Genomic DNA, 13,910 nt, shown 5'->3' on the forward strand with positions numbered 1-13,910 from the left:
AAAACTGGAAGTCATTAAAAGTTTTAAAGGTTTAAGCTGAGTAATTCAGGTAAAATAAGAAAAGTATTGACTTTTAAAAAATGACTTCCGGGCTTCCCTGGTGGCGCAGTGGTTGAGAGTCCGCCTGCCGATGCAGGGGACGTGGGTTCGTGCCCCGGTCCGGGAAGATCCCGCATGCCGCGGAGCGGCTGGGCCCGTGAGCCATGGCCGCTGAGCCTGCGCGTCCGGAGCCTGTGCTCCGCAATGGGAGAGGCCACAACAGTGAGAGGCCCGCGTACCGCAAAAAAAAAAAAAAAAAAGACTTCTACTTTCAACTCCTATGAATTGTCTTTGTTGTCAAAGTGACATTAACACATAGAGATAATTTTAGAAGGGAAAGAAATCCAAAATACCACCACGCTGGCATAGTAACTCTAGTATTTCCCAAGCTTCTTGCCAATCTCAGTCTCAAATCAAGTTTACTAACCTTTTAGACAATCAACTAACATCATCTCTTCTGGGGATATTCAACAGATAAGTAACAGCTGCTCACTCTGTGCGAGGCATGGGCTCAGTTTCATTCTTCTGAATCCATGACAGCTCTTAGGGTACACACTCTATGTATATTGCTCTTGTATTGCTATCACCCTTTAATCTCCAACATCTGAACTATTATTCTTGGAAAGAAAGTCAACACACATGCAATGCCCACCCATTGTGGTCCAGACCCTGAGTTGTGTTTGGTATACACGGTGTCTGTATTGGGGGAGCTCAGGGTCAAGTGAGGAAGACCAGGAAGAATTTAGACAATTCAAGAACAGACAGTTAAAATGGACAACTGGAAAACTGCCACATAATTTCTCTCTCTCTCTCTCTCTCTCTCTCTCTCTATATATATATATATATATAAGCTCTTATTACTATTACGTCTAGTTTGGTCTCTTTGACAAAGTTCACTATATTGAGTACGCTGAATAAATGCCTATTAATGACATAAAGAAGTAATTTGTTGTTACTACCGACAAGGCTAAGCGCCCCTCTCGTGAGAGCCTGTGGCCCCCATCATGGCGCTCATGCCCGGGCACTGAAACTGCGCATTTGTTTCTTCTCCTTGCCCCCTCTGTCATGCTTCCCTCAAGGGAAGGACGGTGTATCGTCATATTAGCATCCTCAGTGTCTAGCCCAGGGTCTGGCACCTGACCATCAATTCAGAAGTGTTACATATCTGAATGAACTTGTGGAAAACAAGATGTCCTCGGGGCTCAAGCCTGAGAAAAGCTGGCTATTTCTACCCTAAGACACAGATGATAAAAAGGGAACAACTCCATTCAAAAAACAAGTGGGTTTTCTTCCTGTCCTGAGTAGGGAAAATGCCCTGAGAGGTCATCTACAACGGAGGATGGTAGGAATCTTGAGAACTCTTTCCCTTATCCTGAATTCTGTCTTGTTTCTTCTTTCACACTTGCTTCCCTGCACTTCCAGTCCTGACGTCTCCAACTGTAAAGTTTCGTCCTTGCCTCACAAAGCCGCATGACAGAATTTTCTTTTAATTAGCGCATTCGTAACAGCAACAATAATTCTAATCATTAATAAGCCACTTACTCCACTTAGGAACAAACCAAATGGCAAGAAGTCAATGTTAATTTTAAAACACATGTAAACATGTAAACAAGAATCCAGGAAGGCCAAACACAGTAACCTTCTGGCATTATTAATGGCAAAGAACGCTTTCCACTAGGCTTGAGAAGTAAATGCTACGATTATCGCGCCCCGTATTCCTCCACTTACACTTTTCACAATGGAAATTTGTGATTTCTTTAAAAATTTCTTTAAAAATATATGTTTTCCCCAAACACCTCAGGCTTCGTGAGGGCAGGGATCCTGTCCGTGTGGCTCGCTGGGTCTATGGCCCCTCTGCATGTAGTAGGCATCTAACACATCGGTGTTGAATGAATCAAATCTCAAAGGTGTGCTAGCAGATCTCCTGTGAAAGAACGAAGTCCTACTGTTTCAGAACATCACAAAGAAACCTGGGCACCAGCACCATTTCTTAAATATGAAACTGGCCCAGTGTTTGGGCCATGATGGTTGAAGTGTTTACTCAAGAATTTCTAAATTTTATTTTCATTTCAATAAAAAATTAATCCAGTTGTATCCTGGATCATCAAGATAATGGACTTCTAGCTGAACATTGCTGCATGAAATGAATGTCTACATTCGCATTTATTCTTGTGATTGAGTAGATGCCCAGTAATCAGGAAAAAGGGCATCTTTTGGCTTTTTCATAGAGTATTTCTCACTTTGTGGGCGCTTGCATGTTTTCTCAGTTCCCAAGTTTGGAAAAACGGTTGTAGCTCCTCTCCCCCACTCCACACGGTGACACCCATAAGTCTGGGCAACGCCCGGGGCCACCATCTGTCTCCCTCCCCCAGGACTCCGTTGAACGGAGTCAGGATATAGAGCCAGGACCGCATGTCAGCACCGGCCCTTGTGACGGACCCGGGATGTCTCCGATCATTTCCTCTGCTGCCTTTCATATCACTGAACTGAAACGATCGGGCCTGTCAAGAGCGAGGGCCCCAGATGAAAGGCCAGTGCATTAAGACAGAGCATAATTGCCAGCTTCTGAGTTTCTGACATTAATCGTTTTACTGAAAGAAGACAGTGAAGCTCCTCTCTCTCTCCCTCTCTCCCTCTCTCTGTCTTTCTCCTCTGTCTCTCTTTTATTGCCAACTCACAGGAATTATGGGGGGGTGGGTGTTAAGGGAAAAGAAAAATACCCCACCAACAGCAAGGTTTGCTAATTAAAAGTAATATGTTTTCCCACATTTTTTTTGGCAATTTGATAACACAAAACACTTACTTGGGGGCCACAGGGGGAAACAAACTGAGACAGATAAAAAATGTTTTGTGTTCATCCAAGCACAACTATGTTAATGCGTATTATCCCATTAATGCACATCAACATCGGGACTCAGCTCACCAATGCAAGCAAGAAGCATACACTTATCATCATTTGATAACATGTTTAATGACAGATTGACGGGAGATTTGCAAATGTGAACTGGCATCAGTGTTGCTAACTTCAGCTTCTGCCGCCGCCTCTGCTATGCCAGCATATTTATGTGCATAATTTGATTTCTCAGCCACACTGTTAGTACATTTTTAATATTAACTATGCACGAACAGACAGCCGAACTTAAGTTGCACTGATGGTTGGAGTTCATTAGATTGAAAAAGATGGGCATGCATGACTAAGATGGAGGCGGCAGTCCAACAGCCAAGAAGCAGCACTTAACAGACACGCTCCATTCTCAACAAGCCCAAGCTACGCATTTCATGTTGTCGGAGGCGGCAAAGCTCTTAGGAACGAAGGAAGAAGTGGAAGAAGGAGAAGCCGAAAGCCCCTGCCCAGGGCATTCAGTCAGGAACTTGACCCAGAGGCCGGGAGCCTGCCAGCCACGTTTGCTTTCCCTTTACCACCTCCCTTCACCCCTAACTCATCATGACTCTGCCCTCAGGTGCCTTTTGCCTCATATGGAGCTGGGGAGCATTAACTCCTATTCATTCTTCATGAACCCAGATTACGGGGCAGCTGCTTAGGAAAACCTTCTTTAGGAGGGAACAGGGCTCATCGTGTCTGTCTGATGGGAGGCATGGCAAGCTGCAAATGAATTTTGCCCCTGGATGAGTGACTTCTCCTTTGCTACATCTCCATTTCTTCATCCGTAAAAGGGGCGTAAGAATATCACCTCCTCTGCAGAGTGGTAAAGCTTACATAAGCCACAAAGAGAAGTGCTAAGCCCAGTATTTGGCCCGTGGCAAGTTCTCAATGTATGTTCATTCATATTATTTTATTTCTGCCTTTTTTATTTTGTAATTAAAAAAAATTATAAGTCTGCTTCCCAGGCCCTAGAACCAAGCAGATCAAGGCTTTTTTTTTTTTTTTTGTGGTATGCGGGCCTCTCACTGTTGTGGCCTCTCCCGTTGCGGAGCACAGGCTCCGGACGCGCAGGCTCAGCGGTCGTGGCTCACGGGCCCAGCCGCTCCGCGGCATGTGGGATCTTCCCGGACCGGGGGACGAACCCGCGTCCCCTGCATCAGCAGGCGGACTCTCAACCACTGCGCCACCAGGGAAGCCCAGATCAAGGCTTTAAATCTAAGCTCCACTGCCAAGGCTGTACAGTGGGGGTCAAGTCATTTCATTTCTGTGCACTGTGGGTAATTCAAAATGGGGTTGATACCAGGGACTCATCTGGTGTGAGGGCGGGAAGGATGAAATGAGATGGCTCTATAAGGGGTTGAAAGAGTGCCTTGGACATAGTGAGCATTCAGTAAGCGTCGGTCCTTGCTCTCTTTGAGGATCAGAACAGTCCATGTGTTCTTGCAGAGATGGTGGAGCCTGGTATATGTGCATTCGAATCTGGCCCTGCTGCTGCCTAACTGTATGATCGGGGGCCACTTCCTCAGCCTCTACGAGGCTCAGCTTTTTCCTCTACAAAATGGGGATCCATGATGGACCCTACTTCCAAGGATTAGGGGAGGATATATGGAGAAAACACTGGCAGTGTGCTCACTCAGTGTTAAATTTCATCCTTATTAAAGTCTGGGTCTTCAGGGCTTCGATGTCCTTGATATTTGTTGACTGAACAAGTGAGTGAGATCATTATGGCTATTAGGTAAGGCCCAGGGTCAGTTCTGGGAAAGATCTGTCCAGGGACCAGGGCAAAAGGCCTACGGGAGTCTGTTACTGATCTAAGCAGTAACCGAAACGGCACACGTTTACACTGACCAGGCTTTTGAAAGTGATCAGAGACACAGGTGGGCAGTCTTCCCATGCAGCGGATGCGAAAGAGGCATTGACTGAGCGTTACTGTGTGCGTTGTGCTGGGAGCTTCCTTCTCTTTTTTTCATTTAACCGTCACCAAAGGCTTTTAGTGGCGGTATCATCCCCATTTTTTTCGACGAGGAAACTGAGGTTGACGATAAGCCCCCGGAATAGAGAATGCTCAATCCCTATTTACGGACTGGACCTCAGAAAGGTCTGTCACCTGCTGAGGGGGACACAACTAATGAGTGACAGAGCTGGGATTAGAGCCCAGTTCTGATGCCCAAGGCCATGCATCTTCTAGTTGCACATCTCAGGCTGGAGATTAGAAGGAATAAATGCAAACTGGCTAACCGGTCGAGGCGTGCACTGCTCTTCACATACGGAGGAAGCACTCCTGCGTTGAGGAACGTGCTTTGCGTCATTTGCCTGCATAAAGATGCGGCTTTGCTGGGGCCTCATCCCTGCGTTCAGATCAGGTAAGAACCTGGCCGCAGTGAAACCCATCTGTAGAGGGTGCGCTGTAGAGATGCCCTTATACCATGTCCTGTGCCCCACTCCTGGTTTCTGCGTCTTTTTCCTGCTAACAGAGGCACATGCAACTCTCTTCCAAGGACGGCCCAGAGCTACTGGAGCTGCTTTGCCTGCGTGTGCTGAGCACCTCCAGTGCCTGAGAGCTTATGCCCCCTGGGACGGCCCTTCACCAATGACTGACTGAGGCAGGTGTACCGGAACCCAGCCCTTGTCTCCAGGAGGCTCAAACTCAGAGGCAGAAAAGATACCCTAGAGCTCCCCGTGGGATCAGGCTAAGGCTGGGGTTTTGCCTGAACTCACACCCGTGTCTGGCTTTTCCCCCTTCCCTGTGCTGCTTCTCCACTCCCTCACTGGGTTCATCTGAGAGCCTGTTCCTACGAAATTGCTTGGGATCTGCTCCTGGGATCCCCGCCTAAGACATTATCCTACTAGACCAGGGACTGGCAAAATCCGGCCCTCCACCTGTTTTTATAAATAAAGTTTTATTGGGACTCAGCCACACCTACTCATTTATGTGCTGCTTTTGCTTTGAAATGGCAGAATTTAGTAGCTGTGACAAATATTGCATGGACAAAGCCTCCGATATTTACTATCTGGTCTTGTGACAAAACAAGTTTGCCAACTCCTGTGCTAGGTCATGCTTTGGACGTACCAAGCTTTTTCTCACCTCAGGAGCTTTGCGTGTGCCATGCCTTCTGCCTGCCATTCTTATTCCTTGACTCAAGGGAAGATCGGTTGCTTCTCATTTCTTAGATCTCTGCAAAAAGGTCACTTCCTCAGAAAGGCCTTCCCTGCCCACCCATTTAATTAGCCTTCCCCTCCTCTATCCCACGGCCCTGTATTCTGAGCACTTCAGCACTGACATTCTTGCCTCTGTTTATTGGCTCTAGTTCCCTCCATTGTTACCCAATGGCTCATAAACGCCACGAGGGGCAGAGACCTTCTCCGACTTGCTCACTTCTGGATCCCAGTTCCTGGCCCAGTGCCTGTTCACTGTAGGCACTCAAAAATACCTGCTGATTGAATGATGAGGAAGAATGGAAACTACTCCACTGTGCTGCACCTACTCCAGTTGGGTTTAGAAATCAGGTGCTCCGTTTAGATGGTGCTGGGTAATGTCACCCTCATTTTGAATCCTTACTCCCAAAGCGACGGGAACATATTTTATACTTAAGCTGTATTAGCGCCTGGACATTTATTACCTCTGGTATTAATTTGCTTGTTTTGCCACATTATATAATGGGAGGTCACTTTATGCTATAAGCTGTAATTTTTGAATTTTATGGTATAAATTGACCTGCTTCAGGAACCTGGATATAGAAAGCCTTGCTGTCAAGGGATAAAGAACAAGTTGTGCTGTTTTAATGGTTTAATTTATGCATCAATTTCACAGAGTTTTTGTTGAGAGCTTAATATGTGCAGGCTCCGTGTCTGTGCTCTTCAAGGAGCTTCCTGGTAAGGAAAGAAATACACATTTCCACACACATACGTCTGTGATCCATTCTGTGCAGGTAGCAGCTAGAGTCATCTTTAGAAATGCCAGATGGATCGTGCCCTTCCCCTACAGAAACCCCCCACAATGAACTTAGAATAATCTAAACTCATCATCGGAGCCTGCACAACTGGATCTGTGCTAAACATTCAAACTTATTTGGCCCTGAGATCACGGAGTTTCAGCAACACTGTCCTTTCAGTTTCCCTCAACACTCCAACTCTTACTTGCCTCAGGGCCTTTGCACGTGCTGTCCTTTTCTGAAATCCTTTTCTCATTCATTTCAGGACTGGCTCCCTCAATCTTTCATGTCTCAGTTGTCACCTCTCAAAGTGGCCTTCCTGCAGCACCCAAAGTAAATGAGCACCACTGCTACCCAGGCCCCCAGTACTTTATTTATTTTCCTTATGAATCTGAAATGATCTTGTTTATTAATTTGTTTTCTGGTTTCTTATCTTTCTCCTCCTACAATATCTGTGAGGGGAAGAAAAATGCCATCTATTCACTGCTGTACCCTTGAATTCCAGCACAGTGCCAGACACAAAGAAAGGCACAAACACGTAACATAATATCAGATAGGTGTAAATCGAATAAAGGAAACAAAACAGGGTGATGAGAAAAAGACAAGTGAAAGGGCTGGACGGCTTTAGATCAGGGGTTGGCAAACTGTGGCCTGTGGGCCACCTGTTTTTGTGGGGCCCACAAACTAAGAATGGTCTTTACATTTTTAAATGGCTGAAAAACAGTCAAACGGAGAATGCTATTTTATAACCCATAAAAATCATATGAAATTCAAATTTTGGTGTCCATTGATAAAGTTTTATTGGAACATAGCCACACACACACACACACACACACCCATACCTATCACCTATTGCTGCTTTCACGATGCAATGGCAGATTGAATAGTTGTGATGGAGACCCTCTGGCTACAGCCCTGAAAATAGTTACTAGCTGGCCTTTCAGAAAAAGTTTGCTGACTCCTGATTTGGAGAGATTTTCAAGGAAGAGTCCTTAAAGAAGATGATGTTTATGTTGAGATTTAAGTGATGAGAATGGCGAACATAAGGTTCAGAAAGACTGTCTTTGACATCCCAAGAGAGAATAAACACTCATAAAATGGCAGCTCTTCTCATTATGATATAAGCTTTGAATTAGGACCTTTCATCTGGCAGGTGGGTGCTGGGCAAACTGCCACAAGGTGGTGAGCAGAGCTGAGAAGCCCGGCAGGTCCACTGCTGCAGTCCTAGCAAGAGACAGGGTGTCCTTCCACTAACCCAACTGTTGCGGAGACAGAGGTGGAAGGGGTGAAGTGGGCAAAGCATTATGGGGGTCCAGTTAAGAAAAATAGTGATGAAATGGAGAGTGGTGGGAGAAAAGGGAAAGAGGAGAGTCCGTAGATCCTAAGCTGGAGCAGCGTGAGAACAGTGAGGCCACTCGCTGTCATTTCAGAATCGGAAAAATGAGATGTTAGAAGAGTGAAAAGCCGGCCTGGGTCAAGCTTGAACAAGGATGAGCTGGATTCAAGGTCATCCCCACCATGTCCCAAAGCACTGATATCACAACCCCTCAGGGCAGACCAATCTCAGCCCAAGTTGTAAAGTGCTGACTCCTTCTACTGCTTCCAGGAGTGTGCATCTGACCAGGCCGAAGAGAGCATCCCGTTCTCCCAGCCACAGGCATTGCTTCAAGAGGATGTGAGCCCACAGGCCAATTAAACTCAATCTCTATAGTTGATTGACACTCTTGGGAAACAGGCACTCTTTCCACTGAAACTCCTAAACTGCTAAGAAATAACCCTGGGGCTGGTCCAGACAATCTTGTCCTTTGCCTGAAAATGAAGACAACATAGAGGAAATCTGAGATGAAAGATCAAGTTCCAATGACAAACCTCCTTTGAACCTAGAATTCATCCAAGCATGAAACCAACAATTCCATGTTTTACTTAATTAAGTTTGACTTGGTTTGCAGTCAATTATAAACAAGAGATTTTGATAAACATAGTCTGGAGGTAACATGCTGAACAGTTTTAACTGTTGCTTCCCAAATAATTATACAGCCTTTCTTTTCAGAGTTAAGGAAGGTATTAAGCTAATTCAAGGGGAGGACCGATTCCCCTGACTTCCAGTCAAGGCTCTTCAGACAGGAAATTTTTCCTGACACAGTAGAAACTACTGAGTTGATACTGTCTGCCATTTTAAGTGATCTCAGCAGAGTCATGCGAACGTCAAGGCCACCTCCTGCTTTCCTAGACATTGAGCCGCTCCTCGTGCTGCCCCTGTACTTCAGCTTTTGTTCTCTCTTCCGCTCCTCTAATGGGTGATCCATGGTCTCGCCATCTTCGTTTGACTTGATTTTGTACACTGAGCTAGGATCTCCCTGACAGCTCACGCTGCTTCTTCACCCAGGAAAGAGTGTTAGACAGGCTCAAAGACTGAATTAAAGTTAAGAAGAGCAAACATTTTAGAGCACTCGACAACATGCCAGGAACTGTGCAGAAAGCAGTGGTTCTCAAAGTGCGGCCCTTGGACCAGAAAGCAGTGGTTCTCAAAGTGTGGCCTTTGGACCAGCATCACTGTATCATCCGGGAACTTGTTAGAAATTCAAATTATCTGGCCCCACCCAAGAACTACTGAATCTGACACTCTGGGGGTGGGGCTCAGCCTTCTGGTGGGTTTTGGCAACACCCCCTCACCCCCCTGCCAGTGATTCCGACACACACTCTTTGAGAACCATTGGCTTAAAGTGTTATTTGCATTATCTTTTTCAACCCTTTTTATTGACCCCCAAGGTAGGACAGTTATCCCCATTTTATGGATGAAGAAACTCATCTTAGAGAGATTAGGACATTTGCTCTTACTGCTAGTGAGTGGTAGAGCTGGGTGCGAACCCAGGCAGCCTGACCCACAAACCTCTTCAGAGCTCCCCAGCAAGGGTGGACACGGCCACTCAGCAACCTTATTCCCAGGCAGAGCGCCGGGCTCACGTTCCAGTGCACTGGCAGAAATGCTGCCTCAGATTGGCATGTCCTGTTGTCTTTTTGCTGATTCCTAGCGAAACTTAGGACACATTTCTCAATCTCCAGAACTTTCCACTTAAAAATATTTTTTGGAAAAAAAAAAAAAGGCAGCCACAGAACGGAATCCCAAGTAATCCTCAACTCAGGTCCACTGGGGTCCTAGAGAAGGCTTAGCGTGACGAGGAATATTTGTGATCGTCAGCTTGCGACCTCTCCTCTTGAAAACCACCTCCCCTTCTAAGTTCCTTTTCTCTGTGCACTGCCTCTCTTCCCAGTTAATACTGTGCGGTTACAGATGCCACTTTGCTTGCAGTGATGTATAAGCCATCGCTAATGTTCAGTTGTAATTTCCCATTTCAGACGCGAAAATGACTCATAACATTCACCACAAGGGCCTCTCTACAATGATATATAATTTAAAAATTAACACAAGGACAGAGGAGACTCTGCATTTTTGAACTGGGAACTTAGAGATTCAGAGGTTAAAACTTGATAAGGTGAGCTCAAGGAATTAGATGCGTTATTAAAGCAAATGTCTCTGTTCCTGACTTCAGAGCTTTTCCTAGCACCTTCCAGTTCACTTGGACTTGTCAAAGTGCAAGCCCACAAATGGTATATTTATATTAGGGTATTTCCCCCCATTGTTAGGAACCTTCTCTAATTCCTGACACAGACCTTTCCGATATAAACCATGCTGTCTGAAAGCAAGCAAAGCAGAAAAACAATCAATGCTAGATTTCCAGCAGGGGCTAAACAGACCTGAACAGCAAGACCAACAAGACCTTGTGGCGATTCTCTGGGGGAAAACCCATGGCTGCGTTGACAGTATCATTGGCTCTGGCTGGAGATGGACCCAGAAGACTCTGGAAAGTAGACTATGCAGTATGCCCATCTCCAGGGATGGGGACATTGACAGGGACAGAGGTAGGAACGAAAAAAAGACAGGGAAAGAGAAAGTGAGCTGGTGCAAGAAGAAGAGATAGGGTACTGTTTCTGTATGTGTAACACTAGAAATACTTTGGTGTTTGTATTGGTTCAACCATTCACGGCCTTGGTACCGAATCGTTTCCCGGTCTGCTGCAGCATCAAGTGGTTACAATTATGGATTGCAAATTTATTGACATTTGACATCTACATCAGCCTTCCTCTGATCAACAGACCTCTCTGCCACCAAACTGAATAATTACAGAAGATTTCAGCAGTCACGGGGATGCCAAAAAGGTCATTAAATCATCCTGAAGAAACAACGTGTTCCTCCATCTCATCTCGCCAGTAAATCTTCCGTTGAAGTCGGGACCACCTAGCGTTGACGCGCAGAGGAGGGGGCTGAATTACAGAATGGAGAAAGGAATTAAATTAGGACTGAAAAATAGGAAGGCCAGCACAGCAGGGACCTTTCATTTTGTGTTTCGTAATTCCTAGAGAAGCATAAAAATAGTGGTTTACTTTTATCAGATGGATTCATCTAGGCAAACAGGCAGTAATGGCAAGCTTGGGAGTTGAGGGGGGTCCAGGGGAGATATGGGAGGAGCAGCTGTATCCAGGTCCTCTGAAGCCCACTCAGGACCCCATGATACGAAGTCTTTAGGATTTGTCCCGATGCCCCCCAGGTCTTCTTCGTCTGACATCCTTTCTCCTTCCTTGACAAGCACGGCTCTGAGGGGCCCGGAACCCCCTTGGCCTTGCTAATTCTGCTCCATGCTCGCTCTCTCCACTGCAGTCCAGATGCCACCAGCTTTCCCCTCGCTTTCCCACAGCCCCCTTGCTGCCCCCCCCTTCCCTCCTATCCCTCTCATCCCTTCCACACGGCAGTCGGACTGATCTTCTCAAAGACAAAGTAGAGCACACCTCTCGCCTGTTTAACCCCCTCTGATGGCCTCCCGTTGGGCTTAGGGAAAAAAGTCCAAAGTTCTGAGGATGTTCTATCAAGCCCTGCCTTGCCTCGTGCCTCCTTGCCCACCCCCGGGTCATGTCCCAGCCCTCCAGCCCCAGCTGTCAACACTCCACCTTTCTCTGAATCAGACACACACCAACCCCTCTTCCTGCTTTCCTGTCTGGGATGTTCTGCCCTCACTTTGTCACGTGTCCAGCTCCTTCTCATCCCCTTCCCCTGACCACCCCCCCGCCCCCTTACTTAAAGTAGGGGGCCCCATCCTAGGCCCACACACTGCCCTGTGTTTCCTCGGCAACCCCTCATTCTAAGAAATGACTGACTTTTATTTTTGTGCTCAGTAAATGTTAGCCATTAAGATTATTATCAACCCGGGTCCTTTGACTAAGATGCAAGGTCTGGGCTTCTCTTACCCTCAGGGGGAGCCCAGCACTTAGAACATGCTTGGTGCAGGGCAGGTTCTTCCAGGGGATGGATGGATGGGCGACTGAATGAAGGTCCCTGATGCTCCTGCCACAGAAGAACGCAGAACTCAGCCCAGACGCACAAGCCTCGTGGCAGGGTCTGTCCTCTGGACAAACCGTCTTTACCGTGGGCTGGGAATATTTCTGGCTTCCGTTTACTTTTCTGGGCTGTGCAAAGCCTGAAGATTTCTTCCCATTGGGATTCCACTGTGTGCTGGGCACGGCGCTGAGGGTTTCACATGCTTCATCTATTTACCTGCCTCTCTGAAGGGTGACACGGGCATTACTGTCATTTCACACTGGGGGATGTCCAAGGGTCCCTCAGCTCCGATCACCTCCTAGATACCCACTTTTCCCTCCATCCTCTACTCGTTCCCTCCTTCCTTTCTTTCTCCCTGCCTCCCTTCCTCCCTCCTTTCCTTCCTTTTTTCCCCAACATTTATAGTCTGTGTATAATGAGCTAATGAGAAGCAGCCCCGCCCCCCTGGAGCTTAGAGGCGGGCCCCAGCTTCCTATCGGCTGTAAACAGGCGGCTCCGGTGAAAGTCCGCAGCCCCACCCCTTGCCAGCCCTACAGAGTCAACGTCAGGGAAACAACGTTGAAACATTTCAATAAAGCAAAGCTTTCTCGAGCGTCTGTCTCTCTGAGGCTCACTAGACGAAGTTTATACACCCACGTGGAAGCCGTGGTCTGCCTCGCCTCCAGCCCCCGCCGCCTGCTCGGCCTCCTGTCTCTCCACCGCATCCGCAAGCCCGGCTTCCAAGCACGCTGGCGCGCGTTTTCTGGCATGAGCGCACACTCTCTCTGGCTGGCAAGGCTTCCCTCTGGCCGTTCTTTCTTTCCACGGGACCCTCCCCCTTCTTCTCCACCTGGCAGGCTCCGCATCGCCCCAGACCCAGCCCAGAGCTCTGCTCGTGGCCAGACCTCCTTCCACCCTCGGGGCTCGGCCGGCCCAGTGCCTTCCTGGAGCCGCGCTGAGCTCCCCGTCAGCCTTGGCCGCGCCGACTCTCTTCTGTGACAGTCAGCTCCGGTCCCCACGCCGCCTCGTCCCCGCACCAGCCACAGCCCCCAACATGTAACAGGCGTTTCCTCTTCATTGACTGTTTCCAAATCTGCCTTTCCCCAGTGGAGGGTCCCGAGACAGGACATGGGACTTGGCTCCAGCACGTTCTAATTGCCATGGTTGCTGTTATGATTCCATTTGTTAGACACATTTGCCTAACCTCGATTCCAGAGTGCTGTATTTATTTATTTTTTTTTTTTGCGGTACGCGGGCCTCTCACCGTTGTGGCCTCTCCCGCTGCGGAGCGCAGGCTCCAGACGCGCAGGCTCAGCGGCCATGGCCCACGGGCCCAGCCGCTCCGCGGCATGTGGGATCTTCCCAGACCGGGGCACGAACGCGTATCCCCTGCATCGGCAGGCGGACTCTCAACCACTGCGCCACCAGGGAAGCCCAGGAGTGCTGTATTTTAACACTGATGGGAGATGCTCTCTTTAATTCTATGTGCCTCATACTGTACTAGGGGGACACTTCGTAGGTTTTAAAAGTTGTTATAACAGGATGTGAGGCCAGCCTACATGCGGCCAGTTGGTAGAAGAGGCGGCTGAGGGTCAGAGAAGTGAGGTGACCTGCCCCAGGTGTCTCAGCTAAGAAGTGGAGACCCGGCCCCAAGGCCTGGCCGCAGCAGTTCCAGGGCCCACGT

Source organism: Lagenorhynchus albirostris, chromosome 15, assembly GCF_949774975.1.
Source record: "Lagenorhynchus albirostris chromosome 15, mLagAlb1.1, whole genome shotgun sequence".
Lineage (NCBI taxonomy): Eukaryota > Metazoa > Chordata > Mammalia > Artiodactyla > Delphinidae > Lagenorhynchus > Lagenorhynchus albirostris.